The sequence below is a fragment of the Eurosta solidaginis genome, chromosome X, assembly GCF_040869045.1.
Source record: "Eurosta solidaginis isolate ZX-2024a chromosome X, ASM4086904v1, whole genome shotgun sequence".
Classification (NCBI taxonomy): domain Eukaryota; kingdom Metazoa; phylum Arthropoda; class Insecta; order Diptera; family Tephritidae; genus Eurosta; species Eurosta solidaginis.
In genome coordinates, this window is record NC_090324.1 from 194,770,082 (window position 1) to 194,797,597 (window position 27,516).

Consider the following 27,516-nt stretch of genomic DNA (forward strand, 5'->3'; position numbering starts at 1 on the left):
GTTTGTACGATATGGGAATCAAATAAAAGGTGTTAATGAGTATTTTAAAAGGGAGTGGGCCTTAGCTATATAGTGAACGCCTTTTCGAGATATCGCCATAAAGGTGGACCAGGGGTGACTCTAGATTGTGTTTGTACGATATGGGTATCAAATGAAAGGTGTTAATGAGTTTTTTAAAAGGGAGTGTGCCTTAATTCTATAGATGGACACTTTTTCGAGATATCGCCATAAAGGTGGACCAAGTTGACTCTAGAATATGTTTGTACGATATTGGTATCAAATAAAAGGTGTGTTGAAAGGTGCTAATGAGTATTTTAAAAGGGAGTGTGCCTTAGTTCTATAGGTGGACGCCTTTTCGAAATATTGCCATAAAGGTAGACCAGGGGTGACTCTAGAATGTGTTTGCACGATATGGGTATCAAATGAAAGGTGATAATGGGTATTTTAAAAGGGAGTGGGCCTTAGTTCTATAGGTGGACGCCTTTTCGAGATTAGGCCATAAACGTGGACCAGGGGTGACTCTAGAATGTGTTTGTACGATATGGGTATCAGATGAAAGGTGTTAATGAGTATTTTAAAAGGGAGTGGGCCTTAGTTTTATAGGACGCGCCTTTTCGAGATATCGCCATAAAGGTGGGCCAGGGGTGACTCTAGAATGTGTTTGTACGATATGGGAATCAAGTAAAAGGTGTTAATGAGTATTTTAAAAGGGAGTGGGTCTTAGCTCTATAGTGGACGCCTTTTCGAGATATCGCCATAAAGGTGGACCAGGGGTGACTCTAGAATGTGTTTGTACGATATGGGAATCAAATAAAAGGTGTTAATGAGTATTTTAAAAGGGAGTGGGCCTTAGCTCTATAGTGGACGCCTTTTCGAGATATCGCCATAAAGGTGGACCAGGGGTGACTCTAGAATGTGTTTGTACGATATGGGTGTCAAATGAAAGTTGTTAATGAGTATTTTAAAAGGGAGTGGGCCTTAGTTCTATAGGTGGACGCCTTTTCGAGATATCGCCATAAAGGTGGACCAGGGGTGACTCTATAATGTGTTTGTTCGATATGGGTGTCAAATTAAAGGCATTAATGAGGGTTTTAAGAGGGAGTGGCCCTTAGTTGTATATGTTAAGGCGTTTTCGAGATATCGACCAAAATGTGGACCAGGGTCACCCAGAACATCATCTGTCGGGTACCGATAATTTATTTATATATGTAATACTACGAACAGTATTCCTGCTAAGATTCCAAGGGCTTTTGATTTAGCCCTACAGAACTTTTTTATCTTCTCTACTTAATATGGTAGGCGTCACACCCATTTTACAAAGTTTTTTCTATATTTTGCGTCAATAAAACAATCCAATTTACATGTTTCATCCCTTTTTTATACTCAGTTGAGCAGAGCTCACAGAGTATAATAACTTTGATTGGATAACGGTTGGTTGTACAGGTATAAAGGAATCGAGATAGATATAGACTTCCATATATCAAAATCATAAGTATCGAAAAACAATTTGATTGAGCCATGTCCGTCCGTCCGTCCGCGCTTTAACACGATAACTTGAGTAAATTTTGAGGTATCTTGATGAAATTTGGTACGTAGGTTCCTGGGCACTCATCTCAGATCGCTATTTAAAATGAACGATATCGGACTATAACTACGGCCACTTTTTCGATATCGAAAATTTCGAAAAACAGTAAAAGTGCGATAATTCATTAACAAAGACGGATAAAGCGATGAAACTTGGTACGTGAGTTGAGCTTATGACGCAAAATAAAAAATTAGTAAAAGTTTGGACAATGGGCGTGGCACCGCCCACTTTTAAAAGAAGGTAATTTAAAATTTTGCAAGCTGTAATTTGGCAGTCGTTGAAGATATCGTGATGAAATTTGGCAGGAACGTTACTCCTATTACTGTATGTATGCTTAGTAAAAATTATCAAAATCGGACAGCGACCATGCCATCTTAAAAAAAAAAAAATTGAAACTTGAGCAAAAATCGATATATCTTTACCAAACTCAGTTCATGTATTTATCGGAACTCACTTTGTATTGGTATAAAAATTGACCGAAATCCGACTATGACCACGCCCACTTTCTCATAATTATTTCCCATAATTATTTACCAAATACGAAAAAAAGGATGAAACATGGTAATTGGATTGGTTTATTGCCGCAAAATATAACTTTAGAACAAAATTTTGGGTGTGACACCTACCATATTAAGTAGAAGAAAATGAAAAAGTTCTGTGGGGCGAAATCAAAATCCGTTGGAATCTTGGCAGGAATACTATTCGTGGTATTACATATATAAAAAATTAGCGGTATCCGACAGATGATGTTTTGGGTCACCCTGGTCCACATTTTGGTCGATATCTCGAAAACGCCTTCACATATACAACTAAGGGCCACTCCCTTTTAAACCCCTCATTAATACCTTTAATTTGATACCCATATCGTACAAACACATTCTAGAGTAACCCCTGGTCCACCTTTATGGCGGTACCTCGAAAAGGCGTCCACCTATAGAACTAAGGCCCACTCCTTTTTAAAATACTCATTAACACCTTTCATTTTATACCCATATCGTACATACAAATTCTAGAGTCAACCCAGGTCCACCTTTATGGAGATATCTCGAAAAGGCGTCCACCTATAGAACTAAGGCCCACGCCCGTTTAAAATACTCATTAACACCTTTCATATTATACCCATATCGTACACACAAATTCTAGAGTCACCCCTGGTCCACCTTTATGGAGATATCTCGAAAAGGCGTCCACCTATAGAACTAAGGCCCACTCCCTTTTAAAATACTCATTAACACCTTTCATTTGATACCCATATCGTACAAACAAATTCTAGAGTCACCCTTGGTACACCTTTATGGCGATATCTGGAAAAGGCGTCCACCTATAGAACTAAGCCCACGCCCTTTTAAAATACCTCATTAACGCCTTTCAGTTGATACCCATATCATACAAACAAATTCTAGAGTCACCCCTGGTCCACCTTTATGGAGATATCTCGAAAAGGCGTCCACCTATAGAACTAAGGCCCACTCCCTTATAAAATACTCATTAACACCTTTCATTTGATAGCCATATCGTACAAACAAATTCTAGAGTCACCCTTGGTCCACCTTTATGGCGATATCTGGAAAAGGCGCCAACCTATAGAACCAAGCCCACGCCCTTTTAAAATACTCACTGACACCTTTCATTTGATACCCATATCGTTCAAACAAATTCTAGAATCACCCCTGGTCCACCTTTATGGATATATCTCGAAAAGGCGTCCACCTATAGAACTGAGCCCACGCCCTTTTAAAATACTCATTAACACCTTTCATTTTATACCCATATCGTACAAACAGATTCTAGAGTCAGCCCTGGTCCACCTTTATGGCGATATCCCTAAATGGCGTCCACCTATAGAACTATGGCCCAATCCCTCTTAAAATATTCTTTAATACCTTTTATTTGATTCCCATATCGTACAAACACATTCTAGAGTCACCCCTGGTCCACCTTTTTGGCGATATCCCTAAATGGCGTCCACCTATAGAACTATGGCCCACTCCCTCTTAAAATACTCTTTAATACCTTCAATTTGATACGCATGTCATACAAACACATTCCAGAGTTACCCTAGCGTCATTTTCCTACGTGGTTATTTTCCCTTATTTTGTCACCATAGCTCTCAATTGAACAAAATCGGTTACACCCGAACTTAGCCTTCCTTACTTGTTCATATTTGGTATAGAATTATGGCATTCTTTTAATTTTTCGTAATATTCTATATCGAAAAAGTGGGCGTGGTCATAGTCGGATTTCAGCTATTTTTTATACCAAGATAAAGTGAGTTCAGATAAGTACGTGAACTAAGTTAAGTAAAGATATATCAATTTTTGGTCAAGTTACCGTGTCAACGGCCGAGCGGAAGGAAAGACGGTCGACTGTGTATAAAAACTGGGCGTGCCTTCATCCGATTTCGCCAATTTTCACAGAAAACAGTTATCGTCATAGAATCTATGCCCCTACCAAATTTTACAAGGATTGGTAAATTTTTTTTCGGCTTATGGCATTAAAAGTAGACAAATTAAATGAAAAAGGGCGGAACTACGCCCATTTTAAAATTTTCTTTTATTTTTGTATTTTGCTGCACCATATCATTACTGGAGTTGAATGTTCACATAATTTAATTATATACTGTAAAAATATTAAATTTTTTGTTAAAATTTGACTTAAAAATGTTTTTTTAAAAAGTGGGCGTGTTCGTCATCCGATTTTGTTAATTTTTATTTAGCACATATATAGTAATAGGAGTAATGTTCCTGCCAAATTTCATGATGATATCTTCAACTACTGCCAAATTTCAGCTTGCAAAACTTTTAAATTACCTTCTTTAAAAGTGGGCGGTGCCAATCCCATTGTCCAAAATTTTACTAATTTTCTATTCTGCGTCATAAGGTCAACCCACCTACCAAGTTTTGTCGCTTTATTCGTCTTTGGTAATGAATTATCGCACTTTTTCTGTTTTTCGAAATTTTCGATATTGAAAAAGTGGGCGTGGTTATAGTCCGATATTGTTCAGATTTGGCGAGCAGAGGCCTTTTCGCTTCGGATCTAATCAACAATTTTTGTGGTGGCAGGGACTTTCTTGGTTACAGGAAGACAACGAAAATTGGCCAACACAAGAAGAAGATTATAACACGAATATTGAGGAAAAGAGGGTAAAGGTTCACGCAACGTCTGTTATTTTTAATTCTAACATCCTTGATAAGTTCTCTGACTTTTCAAGGGCTTTGCGGGTTGTAGCATACATTTTTCGGTTTTTCCAAAGAACACATACGAAAACTAAAGCTTCTTTCAAAAGGTCCTCTCATTTATTGCACCTGATGAAACAAAAACAACGACAGAACGATTGATAACAATATGTCAAAGGCAGTCAAGAAGAGTACGCAAATTTGAAGTCAGGGAAACTAATTCATGGGAAGAGTGAGATTTTACCCGTAAACCAATTCATCGATACGGAAGGTATAATCAGAACTGGTGGGCGTGTCGACGCATCCCAAGACATGTCCTACAATGAGTGTCACCCCATTATCCTTCCATACACTTGTAGGTTAACCAGAATCCTGGTTGAATTTATACATAAGATCTCCCTCCATGGAGAAAACCAACTGATGCTGCGCCTTATTCGCACTCAATACTGGATTCCGCGTGTTAAAAACTTGACTAAATCTGTCATCCACAACTTTAAAGTCTGCACTATTTACAAGAAGCTGGCGCAAACTCAACTTATGGGGATCCTTCGAAAGGAGCGCAATACTTTTCCTAGGGCCTTCACCAACACAGGGGTAGATTTCGCCGGACCATTTGACATTAAGTTACCGAGGGAGAGGGTGTCGGAACTCAAAGGGGTATGTCTGTCTCTTCGTCTGCTTTTCGACGAAAGCTATTCATCTTGAAGCAACAAACGACCTTAGTACCAGGTCTTGCTGCCTTCGCCAGATTTGTATCCAGACGAGGATGCCCAAAAAACGTCTACTCCGACAATGGTACTAACTTTGTAGGAGCTTCGCGATATTTACGATCCGAGTTCAAGGCCTTTCTGCGTGAAGCAAGGGATGACATAATGAACAAGTATAGCATTTCCTACCACGATTGCTCTTCACATGGGAGGCTTGTGGGAAGCAGGGGTAAAAATTTTAAAACCCATTATAAAAAAACGCGTCCGATCATAAATATACATTCGAAGATTTTACGACTGTCTTACGCCGAATTGAGGCATGCCTCAACTCAACACCACTCAGTCCCCCTTCTAACGAACCTTTCGACATGGAGCCGCTTACTCCAGGCCACTTTTTCGTGGGTGGGCATCTGCTAGCTCCACCCAAAATCGACTGTAATGAGAATCCTACCTCAATAGTCAATCAGTGGAAAAAAATTAAGGCCCTGCACCAGACATTTTTCAAAAGATGGAAATCGGGTTATCTCACCGAGATCCAGAAACGGTATAAGTGGAAACATCCACAATCCAACTTAAAACCCGGGGACCTAGTTCTCATAAAGGAGGGCAACCTCCAACCCAACGAGTGAAGAATGGTGAGAATCGTCAACATACACCCAGGCTCTGATAACAGCGTACGTGTTGTTGACGTCAATACAATTAAGGAACAAATTACCAGACCAATCGCGAAATTGGTACTACTTCCGCCCAACGAAAAGGAAAATGTTCTTCAATAGTCCACATTCCTCTATACCAAATAACTCCTCCCCCAGCTCTCGTTCACCCCGAACGAGACCAACAGAGCGAACATTATTCTGAACCATTATCCCACAATTCACTCACTAACCCATATCGAGGGCATCAGAATGATAACCCAGCTCTCATTCACCCCGAACGAGGCCAACAGAACCCTAACGCAGATACACTATCTGCCACATAATACTTTTTCCAACGATTACGTGGGTGCACCTCTGCTACCACTAAATTGTTCAAAAATAGTTTAATATCGCAAATAATCCCAAAGAAATTTATTCATATCATTACATCAGGACAAGGAAAATGAACTTTAATCGTTTTGGAGGAATATTTGACTGCTTTTCACAGTCAGTTTCAGATCATATTCGTGAACATATTTCAATCATTTTGGTTGACATTTATGAATGATTTTCGGATACGATTATCATGTATTTATTCTTCATATCTCATACAAAATAAGATCTTCAATGAGAAGTAAAATTTTAACAAGTAGAATACTCGTTATGCACTCAACAAAGATAATCAGAAAAGATTCAGAAAGCCGAATGAAAAATTATTAAAAATTGTTGTTCACCTAACGTAAGCGCATTTGATTCAAATATGATTCCGAAAGGCAATTGAAAAACTATATTCAGTTTTGATCATCAAAGAATTCATATTTTGTTATTCCCTTTGTTTAATTGTATGATCACTCATTATTTAGTCAGAAAGAGTAACCAAATTGTATTGATATGTATACGAGTTCAACAAACCGAAGAAAAACCTGCTTGCCTATTGCGTTCCTAAACCCCCCACTTTTTTGATTATTATTATATTTGGCACATTTAGACCTAAACCGCGTGGGCTTACATGCATTTCCCTTTTTTATCGGTACAGTAATTTAAAAGGAACTTGAGGAAACGAAAATTCACTTGATGTATATGCTTTAAGGCAAATCGCCACAAGCTGAAATAAGTTTCAATTTTAAGCTATTGCATAGACTTTATCGCGGGCTTGGCGACTAAATCAAAAACACCGTAACAGATATTTGTCAAAAAAGATCCGAAAAGGCTCGAAAATTTTCGAAAAGTTCGAAAAGGTTCGGTGTTAGCAACAGGCCAAATACATAAAATTGGATCTCTATCATAAACAGCGGTGGGCACCACTACATTTACACGGTTAGCAAATTGAGAATGTGTTAGTAAACACGAACGCATAGCGAGCACGAAAGCAAAATCAATTATTTATTTAGTTTGATTTCAATGCTTGAACGGTGAGCACGTGTCAAACGCAATCTTTGGTACTCTGTTTTAAGCGCGCGTGCGACACTTCCTCACCGTACTACCATCGAAATCAAACTAAAAGAGCTGTCGTTGATTTTCACAAAGTAGCCATTGTGCTATCGCTTATCGTATAGATATATGGTCGCTTACAAGCCAACCTAATAAAACCGCACTGCGTTTTTTTAGCGCACGCAAACAACCGGCGTTTTTTGCCCTAACCCAAATAAGCATGCGTTCCGACAATTTAAAGCATGTGTGCAAACGTCAAATCTAAATGTCACGCAGAACAAAAATTGGAAATCGAGTTAGGTTTTCGCGCAGCAAATTCAATTTGAATTGCTCTCACACAAGTTGTATGTGCATGAGACATTTTTGACAGAAACTGACTTGCGTGCGTTTATATTAGGTTGGCTTGTTAGCAGGTGCTAAGCTCACGCCCACCCCGGTACATAAAGTTAAAGTTAAAGTTAAAGTGAATGTTAAAGTTAAAGCGAAAGTTAAAGTTAAAAATAAAGTTAAAGTTAAAGTGAAAGTTAAAGTTTAAAGTTAAAGTTAAAATTAAAGTTAAAGTGAATGTTAAAGTTAAAGCGAAAGTTAAAGTTAAAAATAAAGTTAAAGTCAAAGTTAAAGTGAAAGTTAAAGTTAGAGTTAAAGTAAAAGTTAAAGCTAAAGTTAAAGTTAAAGTAAAAGTTGAGGTTAAAGTTAAAGTTAAAGTTAAAGTCAAAGTCAAAGTTAAAGTTAAGGTTAAAGCTAAAGTTAAAGTTAAAGTTAAAGTAAAAGTGAATGTTAAAGTTAAAGCGAAATTAAAGTTAAAGTTAAAAAAAACTTAAAGTTAAAGATAAAATGAAAGTTAAAGTTAAAAATAAACTTAAAGTTAAAGATAAAATGAAAGTTAAAGTTAAAGTTAAAGTCAAAGTTAAAGTTAAAGTTAAGGTTAAAGTTAAAGTTAAAGTTAAAGTTAAAGTTAAAGTTAAAGTTAAAGTTAAAGTTAAAGTTAAAGTTAAAGTTAAAGTTAAAGTCAAAGTTAAAGTTAAATTTAAAGTTAAAGTTACAGTTAAAGTTAAAGTTAAAATTAAAGTGAATGCTAAAGTTAAATTTAAAGTTAAAATTAAAAATAAAGTTAAAGTTAAAGTTAAAGTGAACGTTAAAGTTGAAGTGAAAGTTAAAGTGAAAGTGAAAGTTAAATATTAACTTCTCATTTATTCAATAAAAGTAAAATACTTGTTTTCTTATCCGTCACCACGCTTAAAAAGGTTTAAAAAAAAACAAAAAGGTTAACTTGAATTAATATCAAAGACCAAACTTGAATTAATATCAAAGAAAACAAAATGTTGCATAAATATTATAGTTGCATAAGTTGATAATATGCAATAGCTTTACCGCGGCAGTCCCCGAGTGCCACACGTCCTTTTTTTAGTTTTTTGTGTGTAAATATAAAAGTACCATTTGGAACCTAATTTCTCATTAAAGTTCAAAGCACCGCCACATTTAGGGCCCAAAGAAATTAAGTTATTTATAAACCAACCACGTTCCATCGAGTTTGATATGGCTGAGTCTATGACTAGCGTGCAATGTTTGACACTGGAACCCAAGGACCTTGATAATGGGCAACCGGTTAACTTGCGTTACGTTAAATTCCAAAATGTACAGAATATATAAACTTATGTACGTAATGATCAGTCAGGTGGAGAGGTAACACAAATTGATTACCTTGGCTTCATTGGTTCACCATTTATGACGACAAAAATGACTGATTTCAAGCGTGTTGAGGGCATTTAAGCAACGAGCTACTAGCAAAACCAATATGAAAATTTCCAAACATAAAATTTCCAATTTCCAATTGCTTTTCTACTTGGAAAACTAAGTTTAAATGAAAACTAAAAAATTTATATCGTAAGCATACTACGGAAAAAGCGAAACTGACAGTTTAATATTTTAATCGAGTGAAAAACATCAATGAAATACTGAAAGTTGCTTTTTAATTGGTTTGCAGGGGGTGTGTTTTTACTATGCCAGAAAAGAAATTTTAAAACCACAAAGGGAAGTGCACTCTTTCCGTTCTCTACTTGCGGTATATACATGTCGCTTATACTCTTAGGGTATGGCAAAGGGTATCCCAAGCGAATTGAATGAGTGTTAAAACAAAAGAACAAAAAAATGTTTGAATAGAATACTACTAAACGACGAGGGAAAACGGTTTAACCCGGCCGCACAAAATAGCAGCTTGCACTGCAAACCAGACCTAATGCATATGTATTAAGATAAAGGACTAGAAGTACGCAAACATACGCATGTACGCGTTTTACTTTTCAAATATATTTGGTTTGCTATCTTCTATTTATGAACGCAATAAAAGCTTAATCAATCTGATCAAATAAGTTCGTTCAATACGTAGATATAGATAACAAAATACTCATATTCAAACTGAAAAAAAAAAAAAAACAAATGCCTAACAAAAAAAAAAAAAAAATTGCTGTGTTAAGCGCTACAAATGAATGAATGTCCGATCGCGTATTACTGAAATAGAATTGATAAAAGATACCAAGTGCTGAATAGGTTAAAAGTGTGAAGTAATTCCGCCAGCTGGTGAATCCGAGAAAACCCTTATAGACATCCGCAGTGAAGACGTCTTTCAAACTAACCATTGATCCTGCATCGCGTTCGGCATGGAATTCTTTCAAATCATTATCACTATCAAGCAGCAATGGCTTACTTTGGCTCACAATTGTGGCGGTAGCATCCAACGGTGTAGGTGTTGTAGTTAAAAATTCAACATCACTATCGTTCCAAAAGGGCACGTATCGGTACAAAAGCTGTCGACCACACTACTACTATTACTACCCTTAAGTATACCAGGCCAAGTGTATTCACCAAGACTCTTATACATAAGAGTAAATATAAGCAGAATAACAAAGGTACAGCGAATTGCAGAGTAACACGCAAAGATAATAGTGTGGAGATGGAAACCACGTTTTTAAACTTTAAACTATATTTTATTAATACGCCTAAATGTATGCGTCTATTTTATTTTTTTATTTTTCACAATAATCCAAAATTTTTGAAAATTGAAAAATCAATATTGAAACTTAAAATATTGATAATACATTTAAAAATTACCAAGTCCAAAGTAAGTAAAATACAAAGTTAAATAAAAATAATAAGAACCCTACATTACTCCCCCGCTTCTTGACGAATCTGACTTTCTGCATTAGATATTGGTTCTATATGAGGTAAACGTTCGGTGAACGATATACGAAATTCGTTTCGTATTGATTGTAATATTTTCTTGGATGCTATGGCTATATCGCGTATTTTTTTATGTACCTTGTAAATATATTTTCAATAGTTTGGCCAGCTGCGGCTAGCAAAACTGTGATGCAATGGCAGATAATGGCGTAATTGTTCAGTTGTACGTGTCCGAGTGTTTCACCAAAATATTCATATTTTGTTGATTAAATATTGTTTTTGGTTTTGCTTTTGTTTAAGCTATTTCCAATTCGGCGTGTATGCTTTTTGACCGATGTAAACTGGAATGAATGTCTGTTGTTTTGTTAATTAATTCTTTGTTTGAGAGATTCTTCTCATTTGGCACAATTTACTTTTTTTGCTCGTTATCTGTTATGATTTTATTACAATTCGCACATATTTGTCTTTTTTTTTTTGTCTGCTCTTATTTTTTAAATTTTCACAAAAGTTCACTTTATCACTAAAGCAGGATCGCCAGTGTGAAGATTGAAACCACGTTTTTAAACTTTAAACTATATTTTATTAATACGCCTAAATGTATGCGTCTATTTTATTTTTTATTTTTCACAATAATTCAAAATTTTTGAAAATTGAAAAATCAATATCGAAACTTAAAATATTGATAATACATTTAAAACATACCAAGTCCAAAGTAACTAAAATACAAAGTTAAATAAAAATAATAAGAACCCTACAAATAGAATATAGAATATTCTTTTAATGTCCTTCATCGGCAATGCGACAAGCCTCTTTACGTAAATCCACGATTTTATCACGCGCTAAATTTAGATACAATTGCAAGTATATAGGAATTAATGTAAAACGTAGCAATACGGCGATCACAACAATTAGAAAACGCATCGCTTCAAACGCCTCCACTGAAAGTAATGGCTTATCCATGCCCTCAAAATCACGCTCACACAAATATTCTCTGCTAATCGGCCTTATCCATAGTACTGTGAGGACCCCAAAACCGAGGTTTTTGTACCCTCATAACATATAATTACATATACATTTCTAACATACATTTTTGTAATACAATAATTGAACTTATAATCTTGAATTTACCATTTATACATTTTTTATGCAGTACCCGAAATGTACATTTACCCTTAAGAATTATGCGCCAAAATATATATATTATGTTGTATATTGAATTTATCATTACTAAATTGGAGGACAAATTATACTTGCGCACTTTTGCACGCAAGCAAAATATTTACATTTTCGCCCACATATATTTTAAATACATGATCACCCTAACCTACACTAAATATTTGGAAGAGAATTGGATACGCACAAAACATAAAAATGCATGCGTCAACCAACCCTTTGCAACAAAAATACAAAAAAACATAATAATTTGAGTGAACGGAGATCAGGAGTAAGTCGTGTTACATACATATATCTTGCATGCATTGTAAACGTTTCTCACGCTGCAGTGCATTTGACACTCTGCTTATGTCGTAAGTATGAATGTGTTTATAATAAGCAATATCAACATAATTACGTTCTCACAGGCAAGCTAGCGAAGCGCGTGCGATATATTAGCCACGCTTATGCACCAGCGACCGTGCGAATGGTTGCTATGTACAAACGTTTACATCGCTCATGCAATATGTATGTACGTATGATTAGTATATAGGAACTTTAATACATAAGAATTTGGTTATAATATTTAGGTATAAATAAGCCGAAATTTACTGAATAAAGTCAATTCAAGCTTGGTGCCGCTTAAATTGCACTTCCCAAATTTAATTTCATTTAATCTCATCCTACATGGCGATCCTGCCATACTGCCTGAATTAAATTGGCATCCTGCAGAGCGATCCTGTCAGCTCTGCTTAATAATAAACAGACTGCTGTCTAAAAAGCGGTCTGCTAAACATATTTAGCAGGACTGGTTTAGGAGTCATTTTTATACCAAGCAGGATACGCCTTACCTACAGGGCGATCCTGCCACACTGCTGAATTAAACCGGCAGTCTCCCTCGTATTGAAGTATAGGCAGACTTCAGATACAAAATATTTTTGGAAAAAGTTTACTTTCTGCAAAGGAGTTAAGCCGTCATCTTTGCAACGGCGAATGGTATAGTCAATGCAAAGGGGCGGATCACAGCAACAGTGACAACAAGGGTGCAATTCAAATTTTAAAAATTCTTGAATACCACAAAGGAAAGAAGGAAAAATATTTTTGGTGTTTAATACGGATGGCATTATCGTTAACTGCAACCAAAACGACCACCAACGACGCATAGCGAAGTGGAATAAACGTGGGGTAAAACCATATGCACTATCAGCTTGTTGGAGGTTCTACGTGCGCTATACAACTTGTTGAAGGATGGCCGGGATTATGTATTATTTATATTATTATGTATTTATTATCTAGGTATTTGTAAGATTATAATATAATTTAACGGCTGCCAGTTTACGGACAAAAAGTAGATTTTTGTCAATAAATTTAAGAATTTTTCCCCCTCTAATTTTTTTAAATGATATAAGTAGTCAGGAAGAATTTGACGCAATATTCTTGCGTTGTAGCAAATTAATTGAGGAAGAAGAAAACAAATTAGAAAAAGTAGTAGGAAAAGCAGTAGAAGTAATAACAGTAGAAATAATTAAACAGGGCCCTAAGGCAATTACCATAGAAGAATATAGGCGTGTAAATCAGCAACAAAAAATAGAGGTACCAAAGATTCCAAAATCAACCAAAATCAAAAGAAAGAGAGGAGGTAAAAGATTCAACCTTAGAAAAGCGGTAGCAATCTTGTATCAGAAAATGAATTTAATTACAAACACGGAGGAAAAAAATCATTTGAAACCCGAAATAAGAAAAATCAAAGGCATATAAAATAAGTTTATTTCTATGGAGAGTGCATTGCCTAATGACCTTGATTACGAGGCTATCAACCGCGCTGTTGATAATTTAGAATCCGAGAGTAGGAGTTGGAAGAAAGGTATGGTATCATTAAGAAAATTACAAGAAGCAGAGAAGTCATTAGTTTCGCTTAAGAAATGGTGGAAACTGATTGACATGCCTAGGGAACCCACCTTAGAAAATGTACTAGTACCAATACTAAAGGTGAAGAAATGTGGAGGTACGAAGTTAAATTTATGGGACGAACCGACCCATATCAATATAAAGCATAAATAAATAAATAAAAGAAAATTTTTGCGATTGTTATTTTGAAATGGGAGGTAAAGAATCCAAAGTAGAAGAGCCCAATGCAAATTTAATTAATTCCATTCAGGTCGTTGACCATAGTGAGGCATTAGAATTTATCAAAATCTTGTTGATAATAATAACAATTTACACTTGACTCAATTTGTTTCTCAAATTATACTCAGCTCATAATAAATTTTTTAAAGAAAAAATACATGAGCCGAGCAGATGGTCTAGACAAAGTCTAATTCTAAGGGACAAATATATACCTCAATGGACAAATGGGAAACCATTCTGAACACGCTTGTGGAAGAGAAGACCTTGGCGGAAAAATGATATAAGTGTATTAACAAAAATACATTTTGCTGTCCTATTGCCAGAGACTCAACCCAATTTAGGGGAAGCCCTAAAAATTGAAATTACTGATAAAGATTCGCAAACAGAAAGCGGAAAAATGCCACAAACAATAGTCGAATTTTTAAAGATTGCTTCGTCAGTTCTGCCAGAATTCGATGGTAAAGCTGAGAATTTGAATAGCTTCTTGGATGCTTTTGACATCCTAGAACAAATTAAGGATACCCATGAAGCTGTAGCGGTTTCGATGATAAAAAACAAGCTGAAAGGAACAGCCAGAAACCTGTTAAGCACTGAAAGCTCAATTGAAGCGATAAAACAAAAATTAAAAACAGCAATTAAAGGTGAATCAGTTGAAGTTTTGACAGCAAAGCTCCTGAACATCCAACAACGCAGTAAAACGGCAAACCAATACACTGCTGAAATTGAAAGGCTCACAAAATCGCACAATCACAAATGGATGGCGCTTAGATATGGACGAACACCAGTGTTAGCAACCAATTATGCTACACAATCAGCTGTGAAAGCTATGCGTAAAAACTGCCCCAACGACAAGGTAAAAACAATTATGCATGCTGGAACGTTCACAACAATGAACGAAGCCATATCAAAATTTACTAACAGTTGCACAGAAGTAACTGGAAATCCAAATTCAATACTACATATTCGCCAAAAAAATCAGTTTCGAGGTAACTTCCGCAGGAGTTACCAAAACAATAATTATAGATGAAATTATAAACGTTCTTCAATACCTATAACAATAATAATAATAACTATACGAAAAACAAGATATTTATATTAATCGAATTACATCATACATTGAATCAAATAAAATTTTTTCCCTATTGCACTTACTAAGTTAACAATTATTTAAATATCACATCTGTGTATAATCAATGGAAAATTATATATATATAAAAAACACCGCACATCTTCTCTTGTCCAGGCTCAAACATTTTGTGTGATCGCAGTAGCTTATGCGCAATTTATGTTGTCAACGTCTTCTTTAAAATTCATTGCTTTGTTAAATTGTTGTTGTATTGTAACCCTTCTAGCGTCATCCTTCTTCTTGTTCTGTTCTCCACATCCAATATTTGTGTGTTGTTAAAATCAGCTGTGTGGTTATTTTCTATCAGGTGTTGCGCTAATGCTGTAGTGTATTTGTTGTTTTTGGCATCGGATTTATGTTCGTTTACCCTTGTTTCAAGCGATCTTTTTGTTGTACCAATGTAAACCTTATTGCAGCTTTCTCCTTGTTTGCCTTTGCACTGTATTTCATACACTACGTTGTGTAGTTGTTCTTTATTAATTTTGTCCTTTGTTTTTGTGTATATGCTGCGAATTGTGTGATGCGGTTTGTGTGCGTAGCTTAAATTGTTGCTTTTGATAATTTTACCTAAAGTGTTGTTGTCCGTTAGTTGAGGTACATATGTGACGCCAATGTATATTTTGTTGTTGTTATCTTCACTTTCTGTATTGATATTGCAGTTTCTCGTTTTGTTTTTCGCTGCAGTTATAAATGCTTCTATTACTGCATTAGGGTAGCCATTTTTTTGGAGAATGTTTTTTATATTCCTCTTGTTTTCCTCCATGAACTCCTGGTCGCTCAGGGAGTAGACTTTCTTAATAAAACCTATGACGGTCATAGGTTTTATTAAGAAAGTCTACTCCCTGAGCGACCAGGAGTTCATGGAGGAAAACAAGAGGAATATAAACAAGTAAGAACGGGACTGTCTTCGGCTGTGCCGAAGACTTCATACCTTTCATGAATGGGGCTGAACAATAATCTTATCCCGTTCGTAATCTCCGAATAATCGGATGTATAAGATAAGAAATATATAGTGAACAGATCTACATACCTTAACGATTTTTAAGATAAATATAAAATAAACAAGTAAGAACGGGACTGTCTTCGGCTGTGCCGAAGACTTCATACCTTTCATGAATGGGGCTGAACAATAATCTTATCCCGTTCGTAATCTCCGAATAATCGGATGTATAAGATAAGAAATATATAGTGAACAGATCTACATACCTTAACGATTTTTAAGATAAATATAAAATAAAAAACGGGTAGGTACTTTGTGTGAGGATGCAAAGTTTCAGGTTTTTTGTGGTCTGCGTGTAAAAACTATGACTACGAATCACGTATTTCAAAAATATATGACGAAAACGTAACTATTTGATGAAATTTGATGAATTTTGAAGATTCTAGCCGTAAAAAAGGGGTCAAAATGACAGTTTATATGAAGTATATAATATATATACGACCGATCTCTATGATTTTTTCAGACAACAATATATGCTATATACGTAAGCATTTTGTGAAATTTGAAGCTTCTAACTGTTAAAACGGGGCAGAAATTGCGCAAAGTTTCTTATCTGAACAATCGGTTGTATGAGATATATATTATGTGTACCACCGATCTCAATGATTTTTTAAACATCAATATATGCTGTACACGTAAGCAGTTGGTGAAATTTGAAGCTTCTAGCTGTTAAAATGGGGCCGAAATCGTAAAAAAAATATATATATACTATATATATATACTATATATACCATCATATATATATTATATATATCACCGATCTCTATGATTTTTTGACACAACAATACATACTATATACGTAAGCAATCGGTGAAATTTGAAGCTTATAACTGTTAAAATGGGGAAGAAATTGCGCAAAGTTTCTTATCTGAACAATCGGTTGTATGGGATATATACTATATATACCACCGGTATCTATGATTTTCTCAGACAACAATATATGCTATACACGTAAGCATTTGGTGAAATTTGAACATATCTAAACGATTTTTAAGATAAATATAAAATAAAAAATAGGTAGGTAATCTGTGTGAGGATGCAAAGCTTCACGTTTTTTGTGGTCTGCATGTAAAAACTATGGCTACGAATCACGTATTTCAAAAATATATGCGTAAACGTAACTTTTTGATGAAATTTGATGAATCTTGAAGCTTCTAGCCGTAAAAAAGGGGTCAATATGACAGTTTATATGAAGTATATAATATATATACCACCGATCTCTATGATTTTTTCAGACAACAATATATGCTATATACGAAAGCATTTTGTGAAATTTGAAGCTTTTAACTGTTAAAACGGGGCAGAAATTGCGCAAAGTTTCTTATCTGAACAATCGGTTGTATGAGATATATACTATGTATATCACCGATCTCAATGATTTTTTCAGACATCAATATATGCTATACACGTAAGCAGTTGGTGAAATTTGAAGCTTCTAGCTGTTGAAATGGGGTAGAAATTGCGAAAAGTTTCTTATCTGAACAATCGGTTGTATGAGATATATACTATATATAGAACCGATCTCTATGATTTTTTCAGACAACAATATATGCTATATACGTAAGCAATCAGTGAAATTTGAAGCTTATAGCTGTTAAAATGGGGTAGAAATTGCGAAAAGTTTCTTATCTGAACAATCGGTTGTATGAGATATATACTATATATACAACCGATCTCTATGATTTTTTCAGACAACAATATATGCTATATACGTAAGCAATCGGTGAAATTTGAAGCTTATAGCTGTTAAAATGGGGTAGAAATTGCGAAAAGTTTCTTATCTGAACAATCGGTTGTATGAGATATATACTATATATACAACCGATCTCTATGATTTTTTCAGACAACAATATATGCTATATAAGTAAATATTCGGTGAAATTTGAAGCTTCTAGCTGTTAAAATGGGGCTAAAATTTGCGAAAATATATATATATATACTATATATATATACTATATATACCACCATATATATACTATATATACCACCGATCTTTATGATTTTTTCAGACAACAATATATGCTATATACGTAAGCATTCGCTGAAATTTGAAGCCTCTAGCTCTTAAAATAGGGCAGTAATTACGAAAAGTTCCTTATCTGAACAATCGGTTGTGGGGGATATATACTATATATACGACCGATCTCATAAATTTTTTCAGGCAACAATATGTTCAATATACGAAAGTATATGGTGAAGTTTGAAGCTTCAATCTGTTAAATTGGGTAAGATATTACAAAAATCCTCTTTTTCTGAAAAATCGGTTGTATGGAGGATATATGCTATAGTGGTCCGATCCGGTCGGTTCCGACAAATGTCTAATCGGACACCCAAATACACCTGCTCACCAAATTTTATCAAGATATCTCAAAAATTGAGGGACTAGTTTGCATACAAACAGACAGACGGACAGACGGACAGACGGACATGGCTAAAACAACTCAGCTCTTCAACCTGATTATTTCGGTATACTTAATGGTGGGTCTATCTATTTTCCTTTAAGGACTTACAATTTTCGGTTTCGTGACGAAATTAATATACCATTTCATTTTCATGAAAGGTATAAAAACGGGTAGGTACTTTGTGTGAGGATGCAAAGTTTCAGGTTTTTTGTGGTCTGCGTGTAAAAACTATGACTACGAATCACGTATTTCAAAAATATATGACGAAAACGTTACTATTTGATGAAATTTGATGAATTTTGAAGATTCTAGCCGTAAAAAAGGGGTCAAAATGACAGTTTATATGAAGTATATAATATATATACGACCGATCTCTATGATTTTTTCAGACAACAATATATGCTATATACGTAAGCATTTTGTGAAATTTGAAGCTTCTAACTGTTAAAACGGGGCAGAAATTGCGCAAAGTTTCTTATCTGAACAATCGGTTGTATGAGATATATATTATGTGTACCACCGATCTCAATGATTTTTTAAACATCAATATATGCTGTACACGTAAGCAGTTGGTGAAATTTGAAGCTTCTAGCTGTTAAAATGGGGCCGAAATCGTAAAAAAAATATATATATACTATATATATATACTATATATACCATCATATATATATTATATATATCACCGATCTCTATGATTTTTTGACACAACAATACATACTATATACGTAAGCAATCGGTGAAATTTGAAGCTTATAACTGTTAAAATGGGGAAGAAATTGCGCAAAGTTTCTTATCTGAACAATCGGTTGTATGGGATATATACTATATATACCACCGGTATCTATGATTTTCTCAGACAACAATATATGCTATACACGTAAGCATTTGGTGAAATTTGAACATATCTAAACGATTTTTAAGATAAATATAAAATAAAAAATAGGTAGGTAATCTGTGTGAGGATGCAAAGCTTCACGTTTTTTGTGGTCTGCATGTAAAAACTATGGCTACGAATCACGTATTTCAAAAATATATGCGTAAACGTAACTTTTTGATGAAATTTGATGAATCTTGAAGCTTCTAGCCGTAAAAAAGGGGTCAATATGACAGTTTATATGAAGTATATAATATATATACCACCGATCTCTATGATTTTTTCAGACAACAATATATGCTATATACGAAAGCATTTTGTGAAATTTGAAGCTTTTAACTGTTAAAACGGGGCAGAAATTGCGCAAAGTTTCTTATCTGAACAATCGGTTGTATGAGATATATACTATGTATATCACCGATCTCAATGATTTTTTCAGACATCAATATATGCTATACACGTAAGCAGTTGGTGAAATTTGAAGCTTCTAGCTGTTGAAATGGGGTAGAAATTGCGAAAAGTTTCTTATCTGAACAATCGGTTGTATGAGATATATACTATATATAGAACCGATCTCTATGATTTTTTCAGACAACAATATATGCTATATACGTAAGCAATCAGTGAAATTTGAAGCTTATAGCTGTTAAAATGGGGTAGAAATTGCGAAAAGTTTCTTATCTGAACAATCGGTTGTATGAGATATATACTATATATACAACCGATCTCTATGATTTTTTCAGACAACAATATATGCTATATACGTAAGCAATCGGTGAAATTTGAAGCTTATAGCTGTTAAAATGGGGTAGAAATTGCGAAAAGTTTCTTATCTGAACAATCGGTTGTATGAGATATATACTATATATACAACCGATCTCTATGATTTTTTCAGACAACAATATATGCTATATAAGTAAATATTCGGTGAAATTTGAAGCTTCTAGCTGTTAAAATGGGGCTAAAATTTGCGAAAATATATATATATATACTATATATATATACTATATATACCACCATATATATACTATATATACCACCGATCTTTATGATTTTTTCAGACAACAATATATGCTATATACGTAAGCATTCGCTGAAATTTGAAGCCTCTAGCTCTTAAAATAGGGCAGTAATTACGAAAAGTTCCTTATCTGAACAATCGGTTGTGGGGGATATATACTATATATACGACCGATCTCATAAATTTTTTCAGGCAACAATATGTTCAATATACGAAAGTATATGGTGAAGTTTGAAGCTTCAATCTGTTAAATTGGGTAAGATATTACAAAAATCCTCTTTTTCTGAAAAATCGGTTGTATGGAGGATATATGCTATAGTGGTCCGATCCGGTCGGTTCCGACAAATGTCTAATCGGACACCCAAATACACCTGCTCACCAAATTTTATCAAGATATCTCAAAAATTGAGGGACTAGTTTGCATACAAACAGACAGACGGACAGACGGACAGACGGACAGACGGACATGGCTAAAACAACTCAGCTCTTCAACCTGATTATTTCGGTATACTTAATGGTGGGTCTATCTATTTTCCTTTAAGGACTTACAATTTTCGGTTTCGTGACGAAATTAATATACCATTTCATTTTCATGAAAGGTATAAAAAGGGTAGGTACTTTGTGTGAGGATGCAAAGTTTCAGGTTTTTTGTGGTCTGCGTGTAAAAACTATGACTACGAATCACGTATTTCAAAAATATATGACGAAAACGTAACTATTTGATGAAATTTGATGAATTTTGAAGATTCTAGCCGTAAAAAAGGGGTCAAAATGACAGTTTATATGAAGTATATAATATATATACGACCGATCTCTATGATTTTTTCAGACAACAATATATGCTATATACGTAAGCATTTTGTGAAATTTGAAGCTTCTAACTGTTAAAACGGGGCAGAAATTGCGCAAAGTTTCTTATCTGAACAATCGGTTGTATGAGATATATATTATGTGTACCACCGATCTCAATGATTTTTTAAACATCAATATATGCTGTACACGTAAGCAGTTGGTGAAATTTGAAGCTTCTAGCTGTTAAAATGGGGCCGAAATCGTAAAAAAAATATATATATACTATATATATATACTATATATACCATCATATATATATTATATATATCACCGATCTCTATGATTTTTTGACACAACAATACATACTATATACGTAAGCAATCGGTGAAATTTGAAGCTTATAACTGTTAAAATGGGGAAGAAATTGCGCAAAGTTTCTTATCTGAACAATCGGTTGTATGGGATATATACTATATATACCACCGGTATCTATGATTTTCTCAGACAACAATATATGCTATACACGTAAGCATTTGGTGAAATTTGAACATATCTAAACGATTTTTAAGATAAATATAAAATAAAAAATAGGTAGGTAATCTGTGTGAGGATGCAAAGCTTCACGTTTTTTGTGGTCTGCATGTAAAAACTATGGCTACGAATCACGTATTTCAAAAATATATGCGTAAACGTAACTTTTTGATGAAATTTGATGAATCTTGAAGCTTCTAGCCGTAAAAAAGGGGTCAATATGACAGTTTATATGAAGTATATAATATATATACCACCGATCTCTATGATTTTTTCAGACAACAATATATGCTATATACGAAAGCATTTTGTGAAATTTGAAGCTTTTAACTGTTAAAACGGGGCAGAAATTGCGCAAAGTTTCTTATCTGAACAATCGGTTGCATGAGATATATACTATGTATATCACCGATCTCAATGATTTTTTCAGACATCAATATATGCTATACACGTAAGCAGTTGGTGAAATTTGAAGCTTCTAGCTGTTGAAATGGGGTAGAAATTGCGAAAAGTTTCTTATCTGAACAATCGGTTGTATGAGATATATACTATATATAGAACCGATCTCTATGATTTTTTCAGACAACAATATATGCTATATACGTAAGCAATCAGTGAAATTTGAAGCTTATAGCTGTTAAAATGGGGTAGAAATTGCGAAAAGTTTCTTATCTGAACAATCGGTTGTATGAGATATATACTATATATACAACCGATCTCTATGATTTTTTCAGACAACAATATATGCTATATACGTAAGCAATCGGTGAAATTTGAAGCTTATAGCTGTTAAAATGGGGTAGAAATTGCGAAAAGTTTCTTATCTGAACAATCGGTTGTATGAGATATATACTATATATACAACCGATCTCTATGATTTTTTCAGACAACAATATATGCTATATAAGTAAATATTCGGTGAAATTTGAAGCTTTTAGCTGTTAAAATGGGGCTAAAATTTGCGAAAATATATATATATATACTATATATATATACTATATATACCACCATATATATACTATATATACCACCGATCTTTATGATTTTTTCAGACAACAATATATGCTATATACGTAAGCATTCGCTGAAATTTGAAGCCTCTAGCTCTTAAAATAGGGCAGTAATTACGAAAAGTTCCTTATCTGAACAATCGGTTGTGGGGGATATATACTATATATACGACCGATCTCATAAATTTTTTCAGGCAACAATATGTTCAATATACGAAAGTATATGGTGAAGTTTGAAGCTTCAATCTGTTAAATTGGGTAAGATATTACAAAAATCCTCTTTTTCTGAAAAATCGGTTGTATGGAGGATATATGCTATAGTGGTCCGATCCGGTCGGTTCCGACAAATGTCTAATCGGACACCCAAATACACCTGCTCACCAAATTTTATCAAGATATCTCAAAAATTGAGGGACTAGTTTGCATACAAACAGACAGACGGACAGACGGACAGACGGACAGACGGACAGACGGACAGACGGACATGGCTAAAACAACTCAGCTCTTCAACCTGATTATTTCGGTATACTTAATGGTGGGTCTATCTATTTTCCTTTAAGGACTTACAATTTTCGGTTTCGTGACGAAATTAATATACCATTTCATTTTCATGAAAGGTATAAAAAGGGTAGGTACTTTGTGTGAGGATGCAAAGTTTCAGGTTTTTTGTGGTCTGCGTGTAAAAACTATGACTACGAATCACGTATTTCAAAAATATATGACGAAAACGTAACTATTTGATGAAATTTGATGAATTTTGAAGATTCTAGCCGTAAAAAAGGGGTCAAAATGACAGTTTATATGAAGTATATAATATATATACGACCGATCTCTATGATTTTTTCAGACAACAATATATGCTATATACGTAAGCATTTTGTGAAATTTGAAGCTTCTAACTGTTAAAACGGGGCAGAAATTGCGCAAAGTTTCTTATCTGAACAATCGGTTGTATGAGATATATATTATGTGTACCACCGATCTCAATGATTTTTTAAACATCAATATATGCTGTACACGTAAGCAGTTGGTGAAATTTGAAGCTTCTAGCTGTTAAAATGGGGCCGAAATCGTAAAAAAAATATATATATACTATATATATATACTATATATACCATCATATATATATTATATATATCACCGATCTCTATGATTTTTTGACACAACAATACATACTATATACGTAAGCAATCGGTGAAATTTGAAGCTTATAACTGTTAAAATGGGGAAGAAATTGCGCAAAGTTTCTTATCTGAACAATCGGTTGTATGGGATATATACTATATATACCACCGGTATCTATGATTTTCTCAGACAACAATATATGCTATACACGTAAGCATTTGGTGAAATTTGAACATATCTAAACGATTTTTAAGATAAATATAAAATAAACAAGTAAGAACGGGACTGTCTTCGGCTGTGCCGAAGACTTCATACCTTTCATGAATGGGGCTGAACAATAATCTTATCCCGTTCGTAATCTCCGAATAATCGGATGTATAAGATAAGAAATATATAGTGAACAGATCTACATACCTTAACGATTTTTAAGATAAATATAAAATAAAAAACGGGTAGGTACTTTGTGTGAGGATGCAAAGTTTCAGGTTTTTTGTGGTCTGCGTGTAAAAACTATGACTACGAATCACGTATTTCAAAAATATATGACGAAAACGTAACTATTTGATGAAATTTGATGAATTTTGAAGATTCTAGCCGTAAAAAAGGGGTCAAAATGACAGTTTATATGAAGTATATAATATATATACGACCGATCTCTATGATTTTTTCAGACAACAATATATGCTATATACGTAAGCATTTTGTGAAATTTGAAGCTTCTAACTGTTAAAACGGGGCAGAAATTGCGCAAAGTTTCTTATCTGAACAATCGGTTGTATGAGATATATATTATGTGTACCACCGATCTCAATGATTTTTTAAACATCAATATATGCTGTACACGTAAGCAGTTGGTGAAATTTGAAGCTTCTAGCTGTTAAAATGGGGCCGAAATCGTAAAAAAAATATATATATTCTATATATATATACTATATATACCATCATATATATATTATATATATCACCGATCTCTATGATTTTTTGACACAACAATACATACTATATACGTAAGCAATCGGTGAAATTTGAAGCTTATAACTGTTAAAATGGGGAAGAAATTGCGCAAAGTTTCTTATCTGAACAATCGGTTGTATGGGATATATACTATATATACCACCGGTATCTATGATTTTCTCAGACAACAATATATGCTATACACGTAAGCATTTGGTGAAATTTGAACATATCTAAACGATTTTTAAGATAAATATAAAATAAAAAATAGGTAGGTAATCTGTGTGAGGATGCAAAGCTTCACGTTTTTTGTGGTCTGCATGTAAAAACTATGGCTACGAATCACGTATTTCAAAAATATATGCGTAAACGTAACTTTTTGATGAAATTTGATGAATCTTGAAGCTTCTAGCCGTAAAAAAGGGGTCAATATGACAGTTTATATGAAGTATATAATATATATACCACCGATCTCTATGATTTTTTCAGACAACAATATATGCTATATACGAAAGCATTTTGTGAAATTTGAAGCTTTTAACTGTTAAAACGGGGCAGAAATTGCGCAAAGTTTCTTATCTGAACAATCGGTTGTATGAGATATATACTATGTATATCACCGATCTCAATGATTTTTTCAGACATCAATATATGCTATACACGTAAGCAGTTGGTGAAATTTGAAGCTTCTAGCTGTTGAAATGGGGTAGAAATTGCGAAAAGTTTCTTATCTGAACAATCGGTTGTATGAGATATATACTATATATAGAACCGATCTCTATGATTTTTTCAGACAACAATATATGCTATATACGTAAGCAATCAGTGAAATTTGAAGCTTATAGCTGTTAAAATGGGGTAGAAATTGCGAAAAGTTTCTTATCTGAACAATCGGTTGTATGAGATATATAATATATATACAACCGATCTCTATGATTTTTTCAGACAACAATATATGCTATATACGTAAGCAATCGGTGAAATTTGAAGCTTATAGCTGTTAAAATGGGGTAGAAATTGCGAAAAGTTTCTTATCTGAACAATCGGTTGTATGAGATATATACTATATATACAACCGATCTCTATGATTTTTTCAGACAACAATATATGCTATATAAGTAAATATTCGGTGAAATTTGAAGCTTCTAGCTGTTAAAATGGGGCTAAAATTTGCGAAAATATATATATATATACTATATATATATACTATATATACCACCATATATATACTATATATACCACCGATCTTTATGATTTTTTCAGACAACAATATATGCTATATACGTAAGCATTCGCTGAAATTTGAAGCCTCTAGCTCTTAAAATAGGGCAGTAATTACGAAAAGTTCCTTATCTGAACAATCGGTTGTGGGGGATATATACTATATATACGACCGATCACATAAATTTTTTCAGGCAACAATATGTTCAATATACGAAAGTATATGGTGAAGTTTGAAGCTTCAATCTGTTAAATTGGGTAAGATATTACAAAAATCCTCTTTTTCTGAAAAATCGGTTGTATGGAGGATATATGCTATAGTGGTCCGATCCGGTCGGTTCCGACAAATGTCTAATCGGACACCCAAATACACCTGCTCACCAAATTTTATCAAGATATCTCAAAAATTGAGGGACTAGTTTGCATACAAACAGACAGACGGACAGACGGACAGACGGACAGACGGACAGACGGACATGGCTAAAACAACTCAGCTCTTTAACCTGATTATTTCGGTATACTTAATGGTGGGTCTATCTATTTTCCTTTAAGGACTTACAATTTTCGGTTTCGTGACGAAATTAATATACCATTTCATTTTCATGAAAGGTATAAAAATAGGTAGGTAATCTGTGTGAGGATGCAAAGCTTCACGTTTTTTGTGATCTGCATGTAAAAACTATGGCTACGAATCACGTATTTCAAAAATATATGCGTAAACGTAACTTTTTGATGAAATTTGATGAATCTTGAAGCTTCTAGCCGTAAAAAAGGGGTCAATATGACAGTTTATATGAAGTATATAATATATATACCACCGATCTCTATGATTTTTTCAGACAACAATATATGCTATATACGAAAGCATTTTGTGAAATTTGAAGCTTTTAACTGTTAAAACGGGGCAGAAATTGCGCAAAGTTTCTTATCTGAACAATCGGTTGTATGAGATATATACTATGTATATCACCGATCTCAATGATTTTTTCAGACATCAATATATGCTATACACGTAAGCAGTTGGTGAAATTTGAAGCTTCTAGCTGTTGAAATGGGGTAGAAATTGCGAAAAGTTTCTTATCTGAACAATCGGTTGTATGAGATATATACTATATATAGAACCGATCTCTATGATTTTTTCAGACAACAATATATGCTATATACGTAAGCAATCAGTGAAATTTGAAGCTTATAGCTGTTAAAATGGGGTAGAAATTGCGAAAAGTTTCTTATCTGAACAATCGGTTGTATGAGATATATACTATATATACAACCGATCTCTATGATTTTTTCAGACAACAATATATGCTATATACGTAAGCAATCGGTGAAATTTGAAGCTTATAGCTGTTAAAATGGGGTAGAAATTGCGAAAAGTTTCTTATCTGAACAATCGGTTGTATGAGATATATACTATATATACAACCGATCTCTATGATTTTTTCAGACAACAATATATGCTATATAAGT

The 27,516-nt window shown here is 34.0% G+C and overlaps 1 pseudogene; it reads right to left on the reverse strand.

Moving 5' to 3' along the window:
- Window positions 1-27,516, reverse strand: part of LOC137235356 (transmembrane protein 161B-like) — a 120,545-nt pseudogene that overhangs the window by 14,662 nt on the left and 78,367 nt on the right.